At 27.4% G+C, this 27,075-nt stretch overlaps 1 protein-coding gene across 3 annotated transcripts in view; it reads right to left on the bottom strand.

Annotated features, from left to right (window-relative positions):
* The window catches only part of RapGAP1 (Rap GTPase activating protein 1), a 153,083-nt gene that overhangs the window by 99,207 nt on the left and 26,801 nt on the right, over positions 1-27,075 (bottom strand). The window lies entirely within an intron of this gene.

Here is a 27,075-nt window from a genome sequence, read left to right as displayed (position 1 = left end):
TTTTCTCACATTTATATCATTATAATTTTATTATTATAAAATATTCGGACCAAATTTCGTATTTTTAGTTCCATTAGTTTCGGTGTTATTAACAGCCGATGTTCGCTGAGGTCGGTCAACGTATTTCCACATATCTTTGTCCATATATGTTTTACCGATTTGTCTAAACATTTTTCAGAAACAGGAAACATTAATAATAAATTTCATACCCTTAGAGGTCCTTTTATTTTCGGCACTATCGCACTTAAAATTCAGTTGATGAAAAAATTCAAGTATTTGTCTTAAATTGGTGTGACTTTAAACTTTATGCATATTCTTTAAACTTCATATTTTTAGACCGTAAAAGGGTCCAGAGTAAAAAAATATATGATTTCATTTAAATCGGAGATAATCCGCTTTTCGGATGTATCCTCTCCTCTATAGTATTTTTAATGAAAGAAGTAAAGTGCTCAGAATTGCCGTATAGGGAACCGACATACAACTAGTCGTGTGTTTGATTTCTAAAAGTAATGTATCGGTTCTAGTTCCATAATAATATGATAGGAACTTGTCTATTTAATATGGCCCAGGCCCAGGAGGGAAAAATTTAAAATCTATGTTCCGTTTTTGTTATTAAAATACTTGGACTAAAATTAATTGAAATTTTTTCACAACTAAACAAATTATTAAAATAGTACCTTTAATAACACTTTTAATTTATGCCAAATAAATTTCTTTAATCGTATTAAATTTTTTCCAATATCTATGGGAACTCATAGTTTACGCTAATACCCACGAAACAAGGAAATAAACCCTTTAAGTGGAAATAAGCACAATTATCTAACTTCATATGTAAACCTATGTATGGTACATGTTGCTATAGACTATATGTTGATGGTTTAATTTAATTGAAACCATTACTTTTTTATGCCCAATACGCCACAGACTAGTAACAAGAGAAAAAAAAAACAATCATTTAACAATTAATGATCCGTAAACACATTTAACACATGTAGTACTCTCGCATCACACAATATGTACTTGGATGGTTGGTTAGAAGACCATAAATAAAAAAAAGGAGAAGAACGAAAAAATATTACCAGAGGTGCAAATGACACCTTCAAATGGAACAGCATGTGTTTAGTAGTTAAACAATATTGTTTCCATACTCGTACTCGTTCAAACAATTTGAAATCTACTACTCACAATGTTAATGTCCGTCCGTCTATCTGTCCTCATGTCCGTTGGTGGGTTTTTATGCGTGTGTGTCTTCTTCTCATCATTAATTTTAAGCATAATCGATATATTTCTCGTATTACCACCAGTATTTTATCCAACACATACGTTTTTTTGGTTTTTTGCACTTCATAAGGTGTTTTCCCTTTTTGGTTACTTTTTTCCGATAATAATACAAATAATGATGATGACCCCTCCAATGGTTAATGCAACAAAAAACTTCCGTTTTATCAGGTGACAGACAGCTGTGGTGGGTTAATGGCAAAGCAATGAATGAAGAAACGGACGGACGGATGAATGAACGAATGAACGGTACGTGTATTGAAGTGTTCTACCAATATTACAACAATAATAATTGGAAGTTGAGGTGTTATTGTTGTTGATGTGTTTGGTACTGCTCCTGCCTAAATGTGTTTTTAATTTGTCACTTGTTTTATTTTTAGGATTAGTTTTATTGTTGTTGACTCTTGTCAAGTTCTTCTTCATCGGAAATGTTGAATGTTGGTGGTGGGACGATGTCTTGTCAAAATAAGGTGTTTTTATAGAGTTGGAGGAGTGTATTTAATTTAACAGGTTGTTTTTGTTGACATCGTTGTCATTCGTAATGAATTCAAAAGCAAAATAATGGCATTTTACTCTTAAGATAATTGATTTTCTTAAATGTATGTATCTATAGGTAAACATTAATGAAATACATTCAACAACATTTGACTATTACTTGGTAGATTATTTTAGTCAATAGGCTGCTACGCTGATGTTGTCATTTGCAATATTAGAACGTTTATGTGGGAGGCTCAAGTATTTTGGCTCACAATGGTTGACATTAAGTTTACTCATGTATAACTACTCTGATATCATGGTAAATACTTGATTGGGAAAAGGTGTTTGGTGAGATTTAGTAAAACATTTGCATAAAAAAAATTTATATTGACGAATTTCTCAAGTAGCTTTTGACAAGATGTTTTTGTGAAACAAACGATTTAGAAAAGGTCATATCAATCACATCTTAGGGATATTTTGTTCTATTTTAGAGGAATGGATGGACCAAAGTGATTGGAGGTAATTCGTTTTCCTATATTTAAAAATTGTTAGTACCGACTAGTTGTAAATACTTAACCCTTCCCAAGGTCTTTAGTCACAAGGTTTTCTCGTTTAATTTAAGATGGAAAATAAATGTAAAAAGTCGTTTCTAATAAAATGTCCAATGTAACCAACTTAGAATAAAATTGTCAATTATTATTGTTGTTTGTTTGGGATGTATGTCATCCAAATTTGTAATCATATACATAGGAATATTTTTAATTTTAATTGAAAATTTATTTATTCGATTATTCGAAAATTATTGATCGAAAAATTTTTTATTCTAAATTGAAAAAAAATATATATTTACCTCGATTATTCGAATGACAACCCTAGTAGTTACCCTCAGTTTTACAAGTTTCCTCTGTCAACTTTGCACTATCTATTGTATATCGCTACTTAGAAATACATATCTTGAGCGATTTTATTGTCGAACTTACTATAATGCAACGTGTATCAATTGGATCTCTCTGCATTATATTTTAGCTATAAATGAGTTACAACAATTGAAGATCTTAAAAGCTTTTTAAATATACGTAAATTGTATTGAGATAAACAAACAAATCTTAAAATTCGTATAATAAACGCATTTTTGGTATATTTTTTTAAATTTTGTGGACTCTGTTTAAACTACGAAACCGTATATTTTAAGCATAAAATATTTTCAATTCCACTTAAATCATTTTCGATTTTCGTACATAATTTGTATATTCTGACACCAATTTTGTTTCACAGTGTTTTGTAACAAGAAGATAAAATATTGAAAAATGTTAAAATAAAAATTTTCTAAATTACAATAAATTTTATTCATAAGAAATAGTTAGTAGCCATCTTAATAACTAAATGTGAAAACAAATCATACACATCATCTTCTCCAAATCGTATGAATTCATACTATGGAAATAAATGCTCTTTCAGTTACTCTTAAAACGTGAGAAATCTGTACATGTATCTGGTAAAATTGCAATGTGAGCATGAGAAGGCTCCATGAATATTTTTATCACTAAATATGAATGAAGTCAATTCGTAATGAACCATAAAAAGGCGTTGTGTGTTTTTCTGGTTTTGGTTTTGAAATTTCACAATTTATTACTAGAATTATGATAAATTTGTGTAAGAGCTTCTGGTGTTTGGTTTTTTCTTTCTATATTTTTATTTAAGGGATCATGATGCATGAGAATGTCAGTGAATCATGTTGACTACAAACGTTTAATATTTGTATATTTTTTTATATAATTAGAAGATTGTGGTTAATTTAGCCACAGAAGTTAGATAAATAATTTAAAATGAAATTTATTTATTTATTCAATCATGATTTCATCATTGTTTCTCCTTATTTTCATTAAAAAAAAACAATTTGCAATCATAGTAAAAAGTGTTGTGAAAGAAATTATGTTATAGGCCAACATTACGTGAGAAATTTGAGATTTTTCTGTTGCACCAATTTGAGGGAACATAGTAAATATTGTTTGCAGGTTTACGTATTTTATGGTTTTCATGTAAAACAGGACGTGCCCATCCAAAATTCACCTAAAGTATTCTCTGTTGCTAGAGAAGAACATATAGCAACATATGCAATTTCAAACTATTTTTTTTTCTCATCTAAAGATTTGCTGGCTTATTTATGGTTGTTTTTTTTTATTATTGGATTAAATTTTTCGTTTAGTTTCTGTAATAAAGCAGATGATGGTTACCGATTTCTGTCAATTTAGGGCGATTAACATGAAAATATAATATTTGTGGATTTTTATTATGTTTAGAAATATGTATAGAATAGTTGATTGATTTTGTAATCTTTAGCAAAGGTGAAAGGTTAAATATGAAATGTCATAAAGATTTCATATGCAGACAGATGCAAGACAATTTGAAAGAAATAATAAAAGTATGCACTTTATTTAAGATTTTTAGTTATAATATTTAAGGAAAAAGAAAAAAATATTTGTTTATTTTTCAAATTAAAACTAATGCTGTCTTTTAACATCAAAACATATTAAAAATAAACATATACTTACATATTTATTTATTAAAATTTTACAACCAAACAATTCTGCTCCAATTCACAAACATCAGATGACTTTTGTTTTAGATACAAAACAAAAACTAAAAAAATAATACCACCACAGACAGACCCATCCAAAAAGCAACAAAAAAAATATAAAACTAATAATTTCCGTTTTAATGCCGAAAATGCAGTTTTAAATGTTTTTGAATTCAATTCATCTTTTTTCAACAGACACTTCCATACACACTCTCACATATTCATATTCACAGAATATTCCATCCCCATGGATATAATAAAATGTTCAATTTACAGAAAAATTAATCTAAAAAAAAAGCAACGGCAACAACAAATGTGGTTTATATAAATAATAAATTATTTTAAAGTGATACACATACGAGGTCATATGCCAAATGTGTTGGATTTTCAGAATTTTGTTTTTCTTTTCGCTCTATGGCTTCCGAATTCATACTCAAGAAGAATTCGTGTACGAAGAAGTGAAGACATTCAGAACAACCAACCAACCAACAAACGGAAACAAATTGTTCGCATACGACTACGTACGACTTTGGAACATTCACAAATTTAAGTTCTTTCTTTATTTTGTTTTTTGTTGTAATGGGGTAAAAATGTATGGTTTTCCTTACCCCAGGGGTGGGGTATTTGATATTTATACATTTTACTGGGTGTATTTACATTCTCGAATGTATGAAGAGAAAAACATTGGTTTCTTTTTGGATTTTTCGTTTTGAAAATGTAAACAGTTTTGGTTTATTTACTTTTACTATGAGGAAATACATTTTCAAAGGAAACAGATATTTGAGCTTAAGGTATAATTCGTCTTGTGCGGAGATTTAAAGGAGTGACATTGATAAAAAAATTATATAAATTGTAATGAGGACTAAAAGTAAATTTTTAAATAATAGACAAACAAGTCTAATGCCGGTAATTTATACGGTGTAAAATAACCAGCAGATAAATTATTTATAGATTGGGTGATTTTTATATAAATAAAAGTTTGTATATATGTATATAGGTAGCGGAGTCGATATATCTATGATAAAAGTATGTACTTTTCTGTTGAAATCAATTTACCGAAGCCCACAAATAACTTTCATACATCCGAAATAGTCCAACCTGAGTTGAGCTATTTAAAATCGGCCCACAAATAGCTGAGATATAAGCAAAAATAATCGCGACTACATTGATTTTCTCACCTATTTTTCACAGAAATCTTCTTTTTCACAAAAACTTTTTATTACCAAAATTTTTTTCCTCCAAAACTTTTGTTTACCAAATTTTTTGTTACCTAAATTTTAATTTTTGTTTAACCAAACACAGCTTTTAATATTTTCTTAAAGTATACTTTGGTTAAGGGTATAATAATATAAGATTGAACACAGCCGAATATAGTACTCTTACTTGTTTAAAAAAAAAACATGAACATTTTTTGCTTTAACTCCTTTACGGTTCTGCCATCTTTAACAAATATTATTAAAAGTACTAATAATATCAAGTATCATGTATGTATGGATTTATCTACAGTTTTATAATGCCACACATCGAATTTATTGCAAATTAAAAAAAGTATTTTGTTTATCCGATACAATTCAAACAACATGTGTTACAGATTTGTTGCAAGCAGTAGGTATTGCCAAAAATTTAGAGTAAACAAAAAATACAAATTAAAAATAAACATTAATTCCATAAAAAAATATTAAATAAATTTATTAAAGATTCATTTCAATTCATCCTAATTAAAAGTTATAATATAACTTTTAGGTAAATTGTCAAGGTTACGTGAAAAAGACAAATTAAAGAAATTTGATTCTAACAATTTTAATTTCAAAAATATTTTTCTAAGACAATTATTTGCTTTTCTTGAACAAAATCAATAATTCTTTTAAAATTAAAAGATCACTTATAAATAACACTTATAGCCACGTAAGTCTCTTCTAATCTTAAGTCTATAGTATTTTATTTTTATGTTCGGCACAATTAAAATTGGAATCCTTAGACTCTTTATTTAAACTGATGGCACAAATACATCTAAGGTCGGCAGATAATCCGAGAGAAGAGACAGTTTTTGGCTCGTGGCAGTGTTAAAAATCGTTAAAAAATGTCTATGACCATTGTTACAGTTGCTGGGACCTGAGGAAAGATAAGAGTTGCAGGTAGTACGCTGCTCTGCGAACCACTCAGCAAAACATTCTATGTTGCATAGTTTAGATTTGAATGGATAACTGTTTCAGAATTTTTTGACTAATTTTTAGGTACTTAAAACTTATTTGGTTTCTGAACTAGGGCTTCTAATCAGGAAATTTTTCCAGGGGCAATTTTTAATTTATTTATTTGTTTTTTTTTTTTGAAAAGTTACAATATTATTTCTACGGGCATTAATACAAATTAAAATCTTAAGTTCTTAGAACAATTACTAAGATGCTTAAAATTAAAACTTCTGATGGTATTCTGATTTAGAGAAAATAATGAGAATAATACTTTTCCTCGCTTATTCGAATGGCAACCTAATATCTATATATGATCAGCGATTATCATTATCAAATTCAAAATACTAAATTATGCGGCATGAAATAACACCCCAAAAATAAAATGAAGTAACCCCCCAAAATTTGGGGCCTTATTTCATATGCAATAAAACCCCAATTTTGAAAGAGAAATAATACCCCAACGAAATGAAATATTACCCCATATGAAATAGAACACCAATTTTAAAAATGAAATAAGTCCCCAAACACAGTGAAGGTGATCGAAAACAATTGGTCTGCTATTAGGTCATATTGTCATAATGTCCGATAGTTTAAACACATTTTTGTTGTTTTTCAAACAAAAAAGTAAAAGTTTTAAACTAATAAGACTTTTTGAACTATTTTTTTTGTTTTATCATAAAATAACAATTTGTTGTTTGTTTAAACTATCCTAATATATTAGGACATTATGACAATATAACTTAATAACAGAACGTTTGAATCCCCCAAATGTTTGTATTTACAGTGGTGGCCAGGAATTTAAGACAAAAATTGTTTGCTAAATTCCACGATTGTCAATTATTTTTTAAAATATTTCCACAAATATGTATGCATGAGGACTGTTTTAACATACAAGTGTGTTTTATTCGACTGTGTCAAATCATACATATTCACCACGAACACATAAAATTTTTCTACAACTTGACCAAAAACGAAATTTCGTATTTTTAGTTCCATTAGTTTCGGTCATATCATGTTATTAACAGCGGATGTTCGCTGAGGTGGGTCAACGTATTTCCACATATCTTTGTCCATATATGTTTTACCGATTTTTCCAAATATTTTTCAGAAACTAGAAACATTAATAATAAATTTCATACCCTTAGAGGTCCTTTTATTTTGGCTCTATCGCACTAAAATCCAGTTGATGAAAAAAAATCAAGTATTTGTCTTAAATTGGTGGCCACCACTGTACTTTTGGCAAAATAAAATAAAAATTATTAATCGCGCGATTTTTTATTTTTTACACAAAACATTACAGTAATTTACAAATAAATATTTCAACTAAACTTGTTTTAAGTTAAACCTTATAGCTCTTATTAAAAAAGTTAAAGCAGACTAAATATACAAATTTCCTATGAAAAAGTATACATTTTTTTAAAATTAAAATCTTTTTAATTTTTATTTTTATTTATTTAAATATGAGGAAATAAATTTGCTTCCTCGGAAAGTATTTTCAAACACCATTAGAAATTTAGAGAAACATAGAAGAATATTTTTTAACTTACTAACATACAACTCAAATCTTATTAAGCCCTTAATATTCCTGCAAGATCTTCGCATTCGTCCTTAATTATATTAAGAGCCTTTAACTCCTTATACAATTCTTCTTCATTCTTGTGGTTGTGCTCAACATAATTCTTGGCAAGTAAGCAGTTACCAGCTTTTAGCACACTTACTCTTGCCTTGCAAGTTTTATTCCTGTACTCTTATTAACTGATACTATTGTATACCGACTTTTTGAATTTCTGAACCAAAAAAAGTATTTCTGAACCCAGTTACAATTTCAAAATTAATTTGTATTCTTTACAACTTTCTTTGCACTGCAAAATTATCACTTCAACTTTTTTTTTTGAATGGTAAATACAAGTTGTTAATATATCGTGACATAATTTACAGATTTTAAGATTTCCTTAAACATTAAAAAATTAAATTATCCTCCAAAATTTATATTGGGGACTTATAATCCCTCAATTCAAAAAATGAAATAATACCCCAAAAAATTAAATAAACCCCCAAAAATTGTTGTTGTTGCTCTCTGTACTAATTTTGGGGGGTTATTTCATTTTATTTTTGGGGAATTATTTCGCTGGGGTGCACGTGTTCAGCAAAAAGGCTAATTAAAATCATAGACCAAAAAGTTATGCATTTTGTAGCTGAATAAAATAATTGTAACTACTTTGTTAAGATCACCCTTTATTCCAAAGTGCACGTGTTCAGCAAAAAGGCTAATAAAATCCCATTACAATAATTTTTTTACATACATACTACTCCTTCGGCTCTATTTTACCAGTTACAACTTTATAACACAATCAAAATAATGTGTAGCAGTCAGTACCTACAGTTTATATTCATAAATATTTGAAAAACGTAAGTGAGTTGTTCGTTGGTTGCAGGTCTGAAAAATAAAAATACAAAAATATGTATAAGTAGTATATAAAACAAAAAACCACTTATTAGTTTATTGCACTTTTTTGCAATTTTATTTTCATCATGTTGCAGAGAGATACACCAACAACAACACGCAGAACAGTATTTATTCGTTACACTTCAGCTACTTAAAGCTGAAGTGTGTTTCGTTCGGTATGAGTAGTAACTAGAAAAAAAAAATAAAAACAACAAAATCTGCAAATACGTCAAAGTCAATGTAAATATTTGAGCGACAGGCTACATGGGCGTAAAGCGTCTTAAAGTCTACCGGGTTTTACTTTTTGCTAACACGGCTGCAGGAGTTGCACGCAATGCTAACAAAAACTTGGAGGCCATTGAAGTTTATTTTCTTTCTGTTTCTTCATTCTATCTGTTGCAGGTATTAGTCAGAAACTCACATAGCAAAACATAATAAGAACATGATAAATTATATTTTCGCTATAGGCAATTTTCCACTTGTAATCTGAGAGTGTGTAGTACGAATACAGATGAAAAAAAGTTAGTTACATGCTGCAAGTTTTATTACGCTTTCCATGTTTTCAACTAAATTTAATCGTTCGTTATACAATAAACAGAAGGTTTATGAAGGAGATTATGAGCAAATTTCTGTTTGTTTGTTTGTGGATTTTTAACATGATTATAAGCAGTTAACATAGATTTTTTTATTATAATATTGTACTTTTTGTTAGATAAAATAAAAAGATTTTTTACATTTTTACTACAAATAATAAATGTTGATTTAATATTTTAATATGGTTAAATTAAGAGAAATGCTACTTTCAGAATATTACCTCAAATAAAGAACAAAAAAAAAACAAAATATTTCCAACTAATAAGCAACTAGCAACAACCCTATTTTGCTTTCCAAAATCTAAATACATAAATAAACTTTTCAAAACATTCTCAAAAACAAATTTTATACATTAAGAGATTTTTAATAATCGCCTGGAGAATTGAAAACTAAAAATTAAGAAAAAACATTCTTACAAATTAAAGTTTAACGAAATCATCATCAAGTTGCAAGTTTGTTTAAATAAATGGTAGATGGTGATAGGGAATAAAAGAAATAAAATTCACACACATGTATTATAAATTCAGACAAAGTCAACTGTTTAGCATTGCAAATGAAGAAATTGGATGTATACTTTACGATAAGATGAACACTACTCTGAACTACATTCCTTTACAGTTGAAGTCTGTAGTAACAATTTGCTTTACCTACATACATACATACATACATACATAGTTACCACAAAAATTAAGAAGTATTTGTTAGTATTTTTTCTTCTATCACACTCTACCATTCATATCCTAAGGGAATATTATTCGAAACATAAAAACAAACTGCTTCTTAAAATACCAAACACCACATTAACACTTTGATAAATACTTGAGCGAAACTTGTTGATATGTATCGCTGTCGCTGTCGCCAACGCCATCACTGCTGATTGTAAGATTCGAATCAGCGAGAATTTCCTGAAGTAACAAACGTGAATAATACCAGTACATTACGAGAAATACGATTGTATTGTAGTAGTATTCCAACCACTAAGTATCTGGAAGGGAAACACATACAAATGAAAAAATATGTAATATATTTTTTTTATTTAAAAAATAAATACAAATCACTGCATAAATTATGCTAAAGTGATTTTTTATTTCATACATTATCAGGTGACGGAAATTTAAAAACTAATAGTAATTTATGTCAGTAATTTCAATGGAATATATTCGAATGTATTCATGTTTTTGTGTTTGTATTTTAGCGAAGGAAATTCTTAATTTGTTAAATAAATAGCAGAAAGAATTGAAGAATTAATCACGATTTTGGCTTACAACAAGAAAGACAATATTTTTAGATCTTTAAAATTATTTATATTTATGAATTAGACATTTTTTACTTTTTTAATATGAAATCTCAAAATTCTGGAGAGTATGTCGCGATATAAACACGAGCCAACTAAAATCTCTATCTTGTAATCTTTAAATATAATTCTATAAATAGTAATTGAGCAAATGTCCACGAATCAAGTAGTTCAAGGACCACTTAATAGTGCTATATCTGAAATAATTATAGGATTCAAACATATTTGAATTTTTTTTGAAACATAATTGAATAAACATTTTGTGGATCCTAAGATAATTTCAGATATCCCATTATTATGATTCCATTAAGTGTTTATTTACTGAGGTAAAATTAAAAAAAAATATTTGAGTGTTTTGATCAGATATCCCAGTATTATGATTTCACTACCACTTCCATATAGATAGTGTAGTATCCGAGAAGTAATAAAAACCGTTTCATTTAATAAATAACATTCCAAAATTGGAATGTTATTGATGTTATATTAGTACTAATGTGTGCCACTATAAAATATTTTACAACGATCATATTATAATAGTAGCACAACCTTAATATGATAATGACCAACAACATTATAATTACACTACAACCATACTATGGTTGTGCACAAACATGACGGTTGTAAACTAACCATATTATGATTCCAGCTCAATAATAATAATATAATTATATTTAAAACTATTAGATGACATCTCCATATTATGGTGTTAGCAATATGAAATTGTATAGTTGCCCCAACCATGTCGCATGTATTTTACAATCGGCTATATGTTAATAATAATACGGTCCTAGCTCCTATATGTAAATAATAAATTTTATATCATTAAAATCTGACAGGGCCCCATGTTGGGAAGTACTGATTTAAAAATTTACAAAGATTTGTATGGATTTAAAGATTAATAATAATAACTTACAACTGTCATTTGGTGTTGATATATAAATTAGAAGGACACTTACCTAGAAAGAAAAAATAAACAAATTTTAAATAATTTAAAAATAATACAATACTTTAAAAATCAACAAAACAATACTAACTTAAATATATTATAAAATTAATCAAAAGGAATGTATGTCTGTATTGTCCTATATAAATCCTAAATATCATCATATAAAATTCAAAACAGCGTAACAACAAAAATACCGAAATCAAATGTTTGATTGATAACGATGAATAACTTAAAAACCAATTAAAAAAAGCTAAATTTTAATACGTATGTATATCTGTTTGTCATTCTGTTTAAAGATTAAATAGGTGAAAATAAGTTTATATCAGAGAAACGTTGTATTTTGCAAAATTTACTTTATATTATTTTTATAACACACCTTAGTTATTGAACATAATGCTTTATGTAATTTACAATATTAAGTAGAGTATATAAAGACAATTTTATGATTTAAAAGCAATATATTTTTTCTCAGTTCCTTTTAATATTTAGATACTTATGCAAATATATATTTGACTTGCAAATTTCATTTTCTAACAAAATATCAAAACAACAACTTTAGTTTTTCTGTATGATTTTTGAGGTTAAAATATGCATGCATTAATGCATAAATTTGTGCATAAACATACGCATAAATATGCACTCAAATGTATGCATAAAATATGCTAAATGACAAAAAGATAAAACTAAAGGTGTTTTTTGTAAAGAAAATAAAGTTATTTTGATTTTAACAAAAAAAAAACAAATGCAGCACTTCCGGTAAGTGTTACAAAGGGGAGTGTAAGGAAAACTAGTAAATGTAAAGGGTAGAAGTTATAAAAACTTTTAAATTTCATGAAAATAAAAATTTATAAAAAAAAGTACTAGTGACTAGTAATGTAACAAAGTTAAATGTTTTGAATTTAATAATGATATAAGAAATATTCTAATAGAATATGAAACTTTAACTTTTCCTCACAATAATTTAAGTTTAAATGTTCAAGTACAGCACAATTTATTTACTTTACATGCAAAAAAAAAGGTAAAGTCTAAAACAAAATTGTTCTTATTAAATCAAACTGCTTCAATAAAATGGCTTTCTCTTTTAAATTGCGCACTTTAAATCTATAACAAGTGTCAAATCTTATCCAATACAAGCTAATATTATGTTCCCCATAAAAACATAAAACATTAAATTAAATAATCTATTTTTTTTTTGTTTAAATTGTCTACAAAGACCGCAAATGGTCAAGTAAAAATAATTATTATCTCTATCATCTATTTATGCCATAAACCGGATATCATGGAGTTTTAGCGGATGTGTTAAATTTTAACAAGCTCTTTATTAGATGGCAATTTGCGAAACGTTACAGTTAAGAGAAAAATTATATAACACTTGTGCTTTTAAACGAACACTAGCAAAAAGTGTGGGTTCAATTTATTTGTTTCAAAAAATTAATATCTTTTAAGTTTTAAAACAAATGATACTTTTAAATAAAGGTCTTTTATTGTTACTAACAATAGATGATCCGCCATTGTTTCACAGATCATTTGTTTAGGCCTTTAAACATTGCTTCCGAATCGAGGTTTTGGGAACAAATTATTTGTATGTAATCATCAGGTTATTGTGTTTCTCTGTAAATTATCATTAGAGCTTATTAGAGCTCGTCCCAATAGTTTAATCATTTATACAAAAAGCTGTCCATGAAATAATTTGTATACATATTGAAGAAGTACAGTTTTTGATCTCTTAACTGTACACGTTTGAATTTTAATCATCATAACATCATAAAAAGGCAATATTACAATAGTTTTTCATAATTTATAAGTTTTTTTAATAAAGACTGTAAATGTGTATTCACATTGTTCAAATAATGGATAATGAAAACGTTACCACAATTTTCGGTAAATATTTATTTGATTTGACATGACTTTTGCAAGAGTAAACAACATAATACTGTGATCATTTCGAAAACATACCTTTAATAAACCATAGGTTTTGTTACTAACATTTTGACCATCACTATGCTCTCTTATATTTAACTGGGCGGTAAAATGGCCAAACATACTTATTTTTAGGTCTATTACTTTAATTTCCTTTTTTAAATTCACTCTGGGGTATCATTAAATAATAGAAAATATTTTTATAACAAAAATAATAATAAAAAAAAATAATTTGGCACACTTTAGCTTTTTGCAACAACTTGTGTCCGTCTACATGCTGTTTGGTACTTGTATTTAAAGTGTGTGTTGCAATGTTGTAATATTTTATTTGTGTGTAAATGGCGCATACAATTCTTAATTTATATTTTTGCTAGAGTTGTTTTTGTAGTTCTTGTGTAAAATATATAAATATAGATCAACATGCAGTAGAAGCTTTAACAGAAAATGTTGGATGGCAAGGCACTTAATTTTTAATGAATACCCTACGAATACGTACTACATACTAATATGCATTTTACATAAATTATTGATACTAGTCATGAAATAACTGTCATTTGTTACAGTAGCCAAAAAATATTTCCAAATTAAAAACTATATTATGCTTCGTATATGATATAAAATATCATAAAATTATATTTTCAAAAATATAATTTAATACCTTGTTAATCATATTATGGTTCTACGATCGTATTATAAATCCAAAACATTGCTGTAGAAATCAAGATATTATAGAAATAAAATATATTTAATAATAAAGTTGTTCTCTGCGTGTATCTGGGAGCTATCTAAAATCAATTTTAGTTTACATTTTAAACCTTGTTTATATGAATATCGAGGTAGTGGTGCTGTTTGTCTTATATCTCAGCGATTTTGCTGATTTTAACAAACATACGGTTAATACGGCTGAACGTTGTCCTAATGAAAAGTTCACCAAAGTGGCAAATCGTCTTCATATTTTGGATCAAGGTTATTTAGTTTTCACGACATTTTTTAAAATGTAAATAATGTGCTGTTTTTCTATAGCGAACGAGTACTTTGAGTGGAAATTTAACATGAGTTTTGTTATTGTAACAAAAACAAAATACATGTAAAACGTCCACTCAAAGCACTCGTTCGCTATAGAAAAACAGCACATAAGTCTTTATTTGCCTGTTGACTAATCACTTTCCTAGTTTAAATTTGCAACATTCTAGGTGCGTCGCACAGAGGGTTGAAATGTACCAAAAGTGGCGATTAATTCAAAAGCTGAACTTTATCTGTTTCAGTCATGTTTGGTATTGGGTTAAAGTGCATTAAATAATACATCACAAACTGCTAAAATTACAGTTGTGAATAACTTACTTTATTGGCAGTGAGCGGTCAAAGTCAAATAATTTTTACAAATTTTGCGTGCTGTGGTTAAAATTGAAAATTGTGATATTTCGAGAGCTTATATTTTTTGTTAAATCTGTTAAAAGTAGAAATATTAAAATGGAACCATCAACTTCAGGTATTTGAGAACATAAATAAATACTTTTTGTTTAGATAAACGTTTTAAAAATATTTTTTAAATTTTTTTTTAAAGTTCTCCATTATTGGGGTTTTTTCGATATATAGATTGAGTTTAAAAAAAATCAGGGCGAGATCCAGTAAATTCCATTAAATGCTCTTGAAATATGAACTTTCAGCTTCTATATACAGAAAAAAAATTTTACGGGTTTATTGAGTTTTTTACTTATTTAAGTTATAGTGAAAGAACTTTTGTCTTTTGTGGCTTTTTTTTAAAAAAATTTGTACATTTATAAAATTTTGTGAAAAACAAAAATTAGATTTTAAATTAAATTTATGCTAATGTAAATACATATAATAAATTTATGTTTTAAATTTTTTAATAGCTATTAAGTATGCTTTAATTTCCAATTTTATTCATTAATTTATCGCTTTCCATTCCAAAGTTATATCATAAATTGTGAGCTAAGGTCTTTTTTCCAAAAAACAATAATGCATTTAACGGGTTAAAAATTTTTTTTTTTTAAACTTTTTTTTTTTTCTAAAGTGCTGTGTTTTTATGGATTTATGATTATTCAGTACTAAAAAATTATAATATTCTCTTTTATGACTTTTTTGAAAAAATTTGTAAATTTATACAATTTTGTGTAAAACAAAAATTGGATTTTAAATTAAATTTATACTTATATAAATACATACAATAAATTTATATTTTGAATTTTTTAATAGCACATGAATTTAATTTCCAATTTTATTCAATAATTTATCGCTTTCCATTCCAAAGTTACAGCATAAATTGTGAAAAAAGGGTTAATTTTTTTTAACCTTTTTTTTCTAAAATGCTGTGTTTTTATGTGCTTATAATAACTCATCAATAAAAAAAAAAAAATATTTTAAAACTACGGCTTCTATGAATTAATCGCCACTTTGGGTACCATTCAACCCACTGTGCGTCGTCAGTCGTAATAGTTTTGAGATATTTTACTCAGTAAAATTTACTGCCTCTGTGTTGGATCGAAACTAATGGATGTTTACTTTAAAATGACTGATAAGAGGTGTGAAGAGAACGTACGTAGGAAAATAACAAAATCTTACTTTAAAAAAATTCAGAAAGTGATGTTAACCAATTTTGCAAATCAGATTGGCTGAGTAATGCCGATAGTCGACAATGCCGAATTTAAAATTGTCTAAATAAACTCGCTTGCATGTGGCACGCGAGCCAACAACGAGTTGTGAAGAAACAAAAACAACAATAGCGGCAACAACAGCAACAACAAAATTATGCCAAAAAAAAATTGTAATAATAACAAAATATGTATGTATGCAGCAGCAGCAAAACAACAAACACACTTCTTACAAAACTACTAATTTCGTGTGTTTAACACAAACTACAACACAACGTATGTATTTTTTTAAAGCACTCATTTATACAACAGGCATTTACCACAAATATGACCAAAATACACAATAATATTTAAAGACGATACAAGCAATTTGTGAATTTTTTAAGAGCAACAAAACAAAAGATCTCGAAAGCCAAACTCAGTGATTTCAGGCTGCCCGACCGACAATAACAATAATAATCTACTGTTAAAACTGAATGATTTTGTAAACGACTTTTTAGTGGTTGGATGAATGGAATGGATGTTGTTGCTGCTACAATTTATTCAGTTGTTTTGCAGTCATTCACACTTTTTTGATTTGTTACTGGGATTTTGTATTTCAATTCAATTCACTCCATTTCATTTTGTTTTTTTTTTTTTTGAGAGTAGGTTTTTTGTTTCTTATGTTAATATGGCCAACAACAAATTATTGCTAAATTTAACAATTGTATTGTTCGGAGTGTAAATAATTTATTTTATTTGATTTGATTTTAACATAATTATTTGATTTCTTAATGTATTTCATTCCAATACATCTGCCTGCATTTATTGGTAACTGTCTGAGAAAGAAAGAAAAACTACACCAACCACAACATTTTGGTTGAAATATTTTTTGGTAACTGGTAACATTGGTAAATAAATCCGTCCTATCCTGCTACCAAAACAAACTGTTGCCGCTGTTCAATAGTTGGCAAGAGGTAACTAACCGTTTTTTTTCTTATTTTCTTTATTATTGAATTGAAAATGAAATTGAACAACTACATTTGTATTGTGGTAGGCAATCGTCATCATCATCCACACATACAACATACAGCCGATGCGGTCATCATTTGTTGTAATGTTTATTGTTTTTGATTTGTTTTGTATCTTTGCCAATATTTAGTTGAAATACTCGTAATCATTTGTATTATTTATTTACTACTACTTATATTTTAGTAAAACTAAACAAGGCTTTGGTTTTATTATGAAAATATTTACTCGTACTTACATATGTTCACATACTCATGTGATTGACCTGTTGAGCTGCCTGACCTTACATGTCTTCCAGCCAATAAAACCCATCAAAAGCTCATAATTATGTCTGGCACAACCCAACCAAACCAGCCTTGCGCATCATGAAAAGGTTTTAAATGGTATTTACAAAATAAATACTAGAATATGTAGTAATCCTTGTTTAATTCCAAATAATGTACAGTTAATTTAAATAAATTAATATTCATATGCATTAAATAAAATAAAACCTTTTAAATAATGGGAAACTTTCAAGTTTTGAGTGTGAATTATCTATGTTTAGACATGTGGGGAAACTTTGAAAGGGACCAAAAGTAAAGTTTTAAAAACTAGGGGTATGAAAAGGGAACACGAAAAATATTTGATCTTAAATGAATAAAAATAATTTTGCTTAAGCTATATTTAGGCCATCTGAGTTGATATCAAAGTTATATGTTAAAAAATAAGTTTGAATCTATGTGAGTGTCAAAAAAACCTTCAATCTACATCTGAGAAGCTGTACTGAATTAGCTGATGAACAAATATGTACGCTGTCAACTCTAATGAGATCTCAGATTGTATAAAATATACACTATCTGAGATCTCATATAAACTTAATACTATCTGAGATGTCGTCTGTAAGCGTAACATTTAGTAAAATAATTAAATTTGCAACAGCTTTAAATACAGATTAATAAAATTTTAAAATCTATGAATAATTGGTAGCCAACATCGACTCAATGCAGCAGTTTTTTGATTCAATTTAACATCTCCATTTCCGGGAAATCGGATCACATAATGCCCTACACTGACTAAATAAGCAAAAACTTTTTTCTTTAAAAATATCAATAATTAATTTTCGCTAGTGAAGTGGGTCTTATTTGGAATGAAATAAAGTCGTGTGATTATTTCTATACGAAACTTATTTTTGTTTTATTTTATTAGGATTCCAGCCAAACCGACGGATGTCGTTAAATCGACTAAGATTCTGAGTCGATCTGTATACTTTAAGGTGGGTATTAGACTAATATTTTTGGGAGTTACAAACATCAGCACAAACGTATAATACCCTACCCCGCTATGGTGGTATAGATTATAATAAGTTTATTTAGAATGACAAATTTTAAATCGAAATTCATTTGATTTTTTGACATTATCAAATATCTTATTATCTGCTAAATAATTGGATTATTTTTATGTAGAAGTAACTAATGCATTATTGTAATATGCATCTGAAATAAACATTTCAAACACAGCACAAAGCAATAAAACTTAGTCGGAAAAGACTTTAAAAGAAAATAACAATTTCAATAATTTATTTTTAATTTTAAAAATATCTTTGCCACAAGCAATTATACCACAATGTCACTGCCACAACCACACAATTATGTCAAATTGAAAATATTGATTTTTTTTTCGTTTCCAAAGTAATTAAAGTTTAATCTCTAGCAGCATAATTGGTTGGTTGGCTGGTGTGAAAACAATGATGGGGATGATCATAATTTTGAAAACTGTGATCTACTAGAATGAACTTTAAGTCAAATTAAACAGCCACAAAATAGCGCCGCCGCTCTTTGCAACACACTTAACTACTTGCATGCTGCACAAATATAGTTGAAAGTCTTATAAAGTGGCTGCAAGTGACATCAGGCATGAAGTAGAGTGGAGTGTGTGCAACTGTATAACGTATGTCATTTATGATTTAATCTAGTCTAAACAAAGATCTCACACACTAAACATTTCATTTACACAATTCTGGAAAGACAAAAATATGTCACATGAATGAAGTTTTGTCTGTCCCTCCGTCAGTTTTATTTGTCATTATTTTGGTTGTGTTTCAGTTTTATTGGTATCTTATTAACACATTGTAGCCAATAAATTTTTACGTTAACGAGCTTAGATGTGAATATTATTTAAATTTTTTTATTTTGTTCTTTATGCTTTTTCTCTTGGTCTATTGTTGAGTTTTTATTGACTTACGGCAGCAGATTAGATGGTGGGTTTTTGATCTTTTACCGTACACGAGCTTCAAAATTAAGAACAATATTTATTTTATGAAAGAAACTAGTTTTTGGTTTTGGAGGAAATACACCTAGAGAAATCTAAGGCATAGGTTAAAACAAATAAAACAAAAATTGGCGAGAGACTAGTTTTCTATATTTCAATATCACATGTTGATTGAGAATCAGAACAGATTATTTTAAGTTAACATAAGAATTTTGTCCAAAGTTGTTATTTTTAAAGCACATGTTTTGAGCACGAATTCTCTTGTATTTGTAGTAAAAAAAAAATTTACATATTTTGCAACATATGTATGTATTTCACTTTTCTTAAATTTTTTTGTCCTTTACCAAAATGTGGGTTTATTGTATCCTTTGCTTTGTTTCTGAAATGAAATAAAATGCTGTTGGTTCTTAAACTTTTTCCCTTTAATTCAATTTTTCTTTCAATAGACGTGTGCAATTTAAAACTTATTTAAATGCACGTGACATCTGAGCTTCAGTTGTGTTTTGCAGCTCTTCTTTATTTTATTTTCAAGTTGCCTTCTTATTTATTGGGTTCCTTTTTTTTGTTGTGGCTGTAACATTGGACAATGAAAGCAACTAACAAAACATTGAAGAACTTGTTAAGAATGGAAAGGAGTTGAAAGTAAAAAAAAGAAATGGTTAAATTTACATACAGCCTAACCCAACTGTTTCCACCTATTTATTCTCTCGTTTATTTGTAGAAAGTTGCACAGTGTCATTGTTGCAATATTTTAAAGTGTGTTTGTTGTCGTTTGTTATTCGAGTCTAAACACTTTGGAGCTCACACATGCTTTGTTGTCAGAATTGGATTAAATACCCAGCCAAAGTAAGCAACCCTTCCACACAAAAAAAAATCCTCTATAAACAATTTATTTTAATGCGTTTCTTTGGGTTCTTCGACTTGTACAACGACTTTTACTAGTTACTTTGGTACTCGTACTTGTTGTCTACATTTTCTAGATTCTTAAGAATTCACACCGTCTTTGTAGGAAAAGTTTGTTTTTTGTCGTTTGAAATTGAATACAACAACTCTTCAGACTTTAAACACTAAGGTTGATAATAATAGTTACACTAAAATGATTTTTTGAGTGGAAATTTACAAAACCAAATTTTTCAGAAAAGGCCGTCAAAAATTTCGTAATTTTGGATCTGTTATGGGAAAAATCTTTATAATTTCTTTTTGAAAAAATGTAACTGTTTGAAATGGTTGAAAAGTGAACTTGGGAACATATTATTATCAAAACACTACAGTCCAAGTGAATACTTAAATAGACCAACACTCACTAAGAACACTAATTAATGTATTAACAATTAACAAAACTGAGTGAAGTCTCATCTGCACGCAGAGAAAAAATATAATTGGGCATGGTTACTGTAACCATTTATATAGTGTTACAAGTTTTTTAACTATATTATAGTCACAGTAACCATTTACATGATTGTGGTAACCATAATATGGTTAACTTACGATTCACATGATTGTCTCAACCATATATATGGTTACAGTAAACATATATATGTTTGTGACAACCATATTTATGATGAATAATTTTATCATAATATGTTGTTCTCAGATTATGATAAGCCTTAAGCCGAGAGCACCATAATATGATGAGTCCTTCATCATATAAATGGTTGTCACAAACATATATATGTTTACTGTAACCATATATATGGTTGAGACAATCATGTGAATCGTAAGTTAACCATATTATGGTTACCACAATCATGTAAATGGTTACTGTGACTATAATATAGTTAAAAAACTTGTAACAATATTGAAATGGTTACAGTAACCATGCCCAACTATATTTTTTCTCTGCGTGTGGCCCGTACGGATATATCCAAAGTTACGATCTCTGGACCGTGTGAAGTGTAGCACGATTGGAAATCTCTGAGAAGCTATATGGAGGAGATTAAGTTTTTAACTTATCCGACTTTTATCTTTATAGCAAGGTTGACTACCGTTACCCCTAAAATATGATTTTAGCTCAACTACTATTAGCTTCCCACTGCTTAAGATATTAGTAAAGCCTATTTCGTGAAATATTGTACTTGAAGAATATTAATGCACCTTATTATTTGTTAAAAATTTTATTGATTTTTGTTATACATATAGTGCACCGTATATGGACACCAAATGATATTTTTGATTTTCAGAATATTTATGTTTTAATTTTTAAAAAAAACTTTTCCCATAACTAGTTCTATATTTTAAACACATTATAATAAAGTACTATATTCCTTAGGTTTTTCCTTATATTTATATTTATTAGTTTTTATAAAACTTTATAAAAAATTTTTATTTGCACTGAACTAGTACAGCCAATAATATAAAATTCTGAAATGTGAAACTCCACATGTGCCTAAAACAAATTGAATGGCAACTTTCAAAGATACATAAGGAAACTTTCAAGCAATGAGAAAAATAAAATTTGTTCATAAATATCGTTTTATAAAAACGAATTTTGAAGGGTATAGGGTATATAAGATTCGAATATGTTACCCAAACTTGTTTAATATTATAATAATAATAATTGACAAAAATGTGTACTAGTACATTGTTATTTTGTAAATATGAAATTGTAATATACCTTTCGCTATAACACTGAGTGTATGAACCTACTCATACGTTTATGAGGTATGAAGGTGGGAGTTAAACGGAAACGTGATTTTTATACGTTTTTACAAATTTATTTCTTATATTTTTTTTTTGTTGTTCTAGCTCATTCTTTTTATTTTTTCAATATTTTTTTTATTATTTACTGTAACTTTTTCTTAAATATATATGTATGGTACTAAAAGGTTAGGTGGGGGAGGTAAGCAAAAAAAAAAAAAGAAGAAAAGTAAGTCTATAAAAATGTCTTTAACAAACCATGACATTATTTGTCAAGTATTATGGCAATAAAATAAAATTGACTTTATAACTGAAACAACATAAATTTCAAACTTTTTTTCAAGCTTTTTGGTCTGCTGTATACGAAATAAATCCGTTTCGAATCAATTAAAGATCTTTTGAAAAAAGAGTTTTTTTTTTGTTTAACAAGAAATAAAACAAACACAGCATTACTTAATTGTGTTCGCCCTTAAACAATGACATGTGTCAAAATTTTGTCGAAAGAAATATGAAAAAAATATTTAAATTTGATTATAATTTGATTGTTCAAAATGTACTTAAACGGTGTTTGACATTGATTTGTTCTGTTTGATAAAACATTAAAATTGGCAACTCCTTGTCATGTTTAATGGTAGTTTAATTTTAACAAACACAAAAAATTATTTCTTTTCTTTTCTATTTTATTTTATTTTGTATCTTTTTAATTTACCCTTAGAGGCATAATAACGAAAATAACGTTTTTTCAGTATTTGTCGGCGTTTTTTTTTTTGCTTGCTCATGCAGTGTTCATTATTTGTATCTGTGTATCTGATATATGATTTTTTGTGTCACTCATTCTCTTCAGCATAATTTACTTGGCTCTGTCAAGTTTTTATAGATTCTTTGGTTTTTTATTCCTGCACAAATTCGAGTGTCACATACGACTGACTGTTTTATGCCTCGAGTGTCATGTTAATGTGTGCTTAAATGCTAAAAGTTGTGGCTGAAAATTGTGATTTTGGTTTCTTCTCTGGGTGTTCTTTCGTTCGAGTTTGGGAAACCACAATTTAATAATAAATTTTTGCTTGATGGAGTAGAAAAACAACAACAGCCCCGTAACAATGTATTGTAAATAAGGCCAAAAGAATTAAAACTAAATATTTGTGTAAAAAGCATTAAAGAACTTTTTTTTCTGTTCTTTTTCTTTATTACACACTCTTAAATAGACAGCAAATAGGTATTTATTAATAAAACTAACTTCTAATCGTACAATGAAAGTGAAACATTTAATATTCTTTTTGTTCTTCTCGCTTTCACTTTGTAGCTGTAAATTTAAATTTAAATACATGATTTGATTTTGTTTAAAATTCGATTTTGAATATTGTTTAAATCTATTGTTTGTCACACTTAATAAAAACACAATGCAGTGACATAATTTGTTTAGAATTTTCGTGTATTGTTATTAAACAAAAACATAAATTTTAATAAATAACTAGAAATAGAAGCCGGTTCTATACACTTGCACAAATAATCGTATTTATTTAATAGTTAAAAACAAAATCTGAAAATATTTTTTGTCAAAACAAAAATTCCTATAATATAATTCTGGATGCCGAAGAGTCAATCTGAATCTGAGTAGTCGATTAAATTAACAATGCCGGTTGACATAATGTTATGTTAATTCCTTAATCGACAGAGGTCAACAAATCTAAAAATTATTGATCTATTGGAATTTGTGCTCCAAATTCTAAAAGTTTTCTAGTTTATCATGACTTATATAAATTTTAAAATAATAATAAAATTTTTAAAGTCCAACAATTTACTTAAGTTTGGCTTTCGTTGGGAATGATCTATGGGAGATTTGATAGATGTTGTCGTTGCATGTCACTGAGTGTTGGCTCCAGAGTTTTTTTTTCCAAGTTTTTACAGTCATTTTCAATGTTCAAAAATTTAAATCGAATTTCGACAAACATTCTCTCTATCCTTCTTCCCATAAACTATTTTCTAGTTCCAAAAAAATTATATATAAATTCTCAAAAATCAGTTAAATCGAAAAAAACAAAGTCTAATTTTTCATCAAAATCTTATTTTTTGGGCTTATAATAATAAAATTAGAAACAGATTGTTTATTAAAAAATTAATCGAAAATTAATAATTATTGGAGATGAGAGTTTTTTGAGTTTTTCACCAAAAGAGAGAGTTTTTCCAAAAATATTTTTCATCAAAAATCAGATTCATAGTTTCGAAAAGAAAAATATTTTTAATGAGAAATCAAAAAACAAAATTTTTATCAAATCCTCAATTGTTTCATAATTTGAAATAATCTATAAAATAAATAAATTTTTCACCAAAATCGAATTTTTGAAAAAAAAAAATTAAAAAATATCTGTCAAAAATAGGTTTTCACATGAAAAATCGTGGATCCAATTTAACTGCAAATATTTTGAAAACTAAAACTAAACTTAATAAATATAACAATTTGAAAAAGTAGGGATGTTCACTACAACAAAACCGATAAATAAAGAATATTCTTTAATTTTTAAGGAAATTTTAAAATCAAGCGGTTTGACATTAAAATTGTAATCAATTGAGGATTCAAATATAAAACTTCAAAACTACTGATCTGAGCACAACTCAATTTTCGATGATTTGAACATACATAGATATGAAATTTTAACACAGGATGTACTGCAGTAAATCTCTTCACAAACCGTTTTAATATTTCTAATAAATCAGGGCAGATGCTAAATCAATTTAAGTTTAAAAATAAGTGCCGCCTTAATACTAATTTATTTCAATATAAAAGTGTTTGTTCGTATTTCTAAATAAGTATTTAATTATTTGCATTTGTCAGTGATTTTTTTCATATTTTGTTTATTAAATTATTTAGCATTAATATTATTGTTAATATGTTTTAATTTATGGTTTGTTTTTGTTTGATGTTTTTTCTTCTTCGTTTTTTTTTTGTATTTCCAATATTACAATAAATAAATTTGTTGATTGTGAGTTTGTGAGGTATCAATGATTTTTTCATGCTTTGTTTTTTTATTTGATTTTTTTTTCGCCAAATAGACGTGATTAGGGTTTTTAATAATACAAATAAATACATTTTATTATTATTTAATTAATATTTGTCATTTTTGTTACGTTAAATTGTATTTTTTAATAATAAAAATAAATAGAAAAAAGTCGTCAACAGTTGTTAAATGAGGACGAATCAAATGAATTTATATCAGTAAAACATTGTAATTGTGAAATACTCCTATGTAAGTACATATTACGATATGGCTATTGAGAATAATTTTTTAGTGTAGCAAATGATTGAAGAAAACATGTCATGGAAATTACCAATAAATCCAATTAATTTTAGATTTTACCAAAATATATTAGCAAAAAAAGCTGTTTTTAATAAAAGTTAGTATAATAAAACTCAGGTTTAGGAAGAAAGGAATCATAGATTTTATATTTCATTTCAACATAATTATGGTAACACCCCCGACACATATAATTCATTTGTAAATGATAAATGAAATCAAACATGTCAACAAAAAACTCCTAATCAACACTAAATTAACAATACTACAAAAGAAATACTGAAACAAAAAAAGAGAAACCATAAAAAAAGTTCTGAACTTACACTGACTTTTAAATACCCAACCCAATTTTATCATTTAAGGATTAAAATTTAAAAATAATTTAAGCTAAACAGCAAATAGTAAACAATTTATATGTAAAAATGGATTAAAAATATCAAAACAAAAGCTGAACTACTGTCGAGACAGGCGACTTTAAATAACAGGAATCTAAATATCAATTTCCACCTACACCCAACCATTTGCCCTGGCTTCCACCACTATTTGCCCGCTCTATATACAAAACTAAAAATAAACAATGAACTCATTCATACATTCATTGATTATTTAGAATCCAAATGTCATAATAAATCAAACCTTTAGCCGTGAAAGTTCTTTAAACTAATTTTTTTTTTATATCATAAATTAAAAAGGGGAGACTTCTCGAAATAGTGTAAAAAGTCTAAAAATATTTCAAAACAAATGGATGTCTGTCTGTCCATATATTGTTTCTAGATAAAGTTTTATTTATTTTGAAAATGCACAAACTTCTTAGAAACTAAATACTGTGTGTAGTGAAAGAAAACTCCCTTGAATGAGTAAAAAGTGTTCATGGTTTATTTTAGTTTAAAGTGTCTAGATTTTTATGGTTTTCATATTTTTGTTGAGTTGAGGTAATTAAATTGTTTAAGCTAATTATTAGTTTTTTTATTTAAATTTCATAATATTTGGTTACATAAGTAAGTAGCACGATAAAGTGTTGGAAATTGTATGTTACAAAAATAAATGGTTTTGGTCGTAAATTGTGGCAGCTACATATAAGAAAGGAAAAATACTTCGAACTCAAACAACGTACTTTGCAATTAATAATTTCAATAATAAAATCAAAAGTAAATCATAAAGAGTACAAAAAATTAATGAAGCTGCATATTAATTATTCTATTGTATATATTATCTAGGGGAATTTGAAATATTGAAGGAAGAAGTATGCAATAGAAAATTAATAACAGTTTTGTATTGCAATTATGTATTAAAAATATTAAGTTAAACATTAATTCAAATTTCAAAATAAACTTTATTATTTCTTTGTTTATGATCTATTTTTATTTTAAAATGATAGTCAAAACAAAATTCCATTAGTTGAGGGTTTTTTAACTAATCAAATATTGCACTTTTTAAATTCTAATCGCCCACAAAATCAAATCTAATCATTATTAGCAGACTACTAATCGAACATCTAAATAAAAAAAGAATCAGTATTTCAAACATTGAAATATAAACACAACAAATTTATACAT

This window comes from Calliphora vicina, chromosome 2, assembly GCF_958450345.1.
Source record: "Calliphora vicina chromosome 2, idCalVici1.1, whole genome shotgun sequence".
Classification (NCBI taxonomy): Eukaryota; Metazoa; Arthropoda; class Insecta; order Diptera; family Calliphoridae; genus Calliphora; species Calliphora vicina.
Note: the sequence above shows the minus strand (reverse complement) of the source record. Positions and strands in the feature narration are given on the sequence as shown.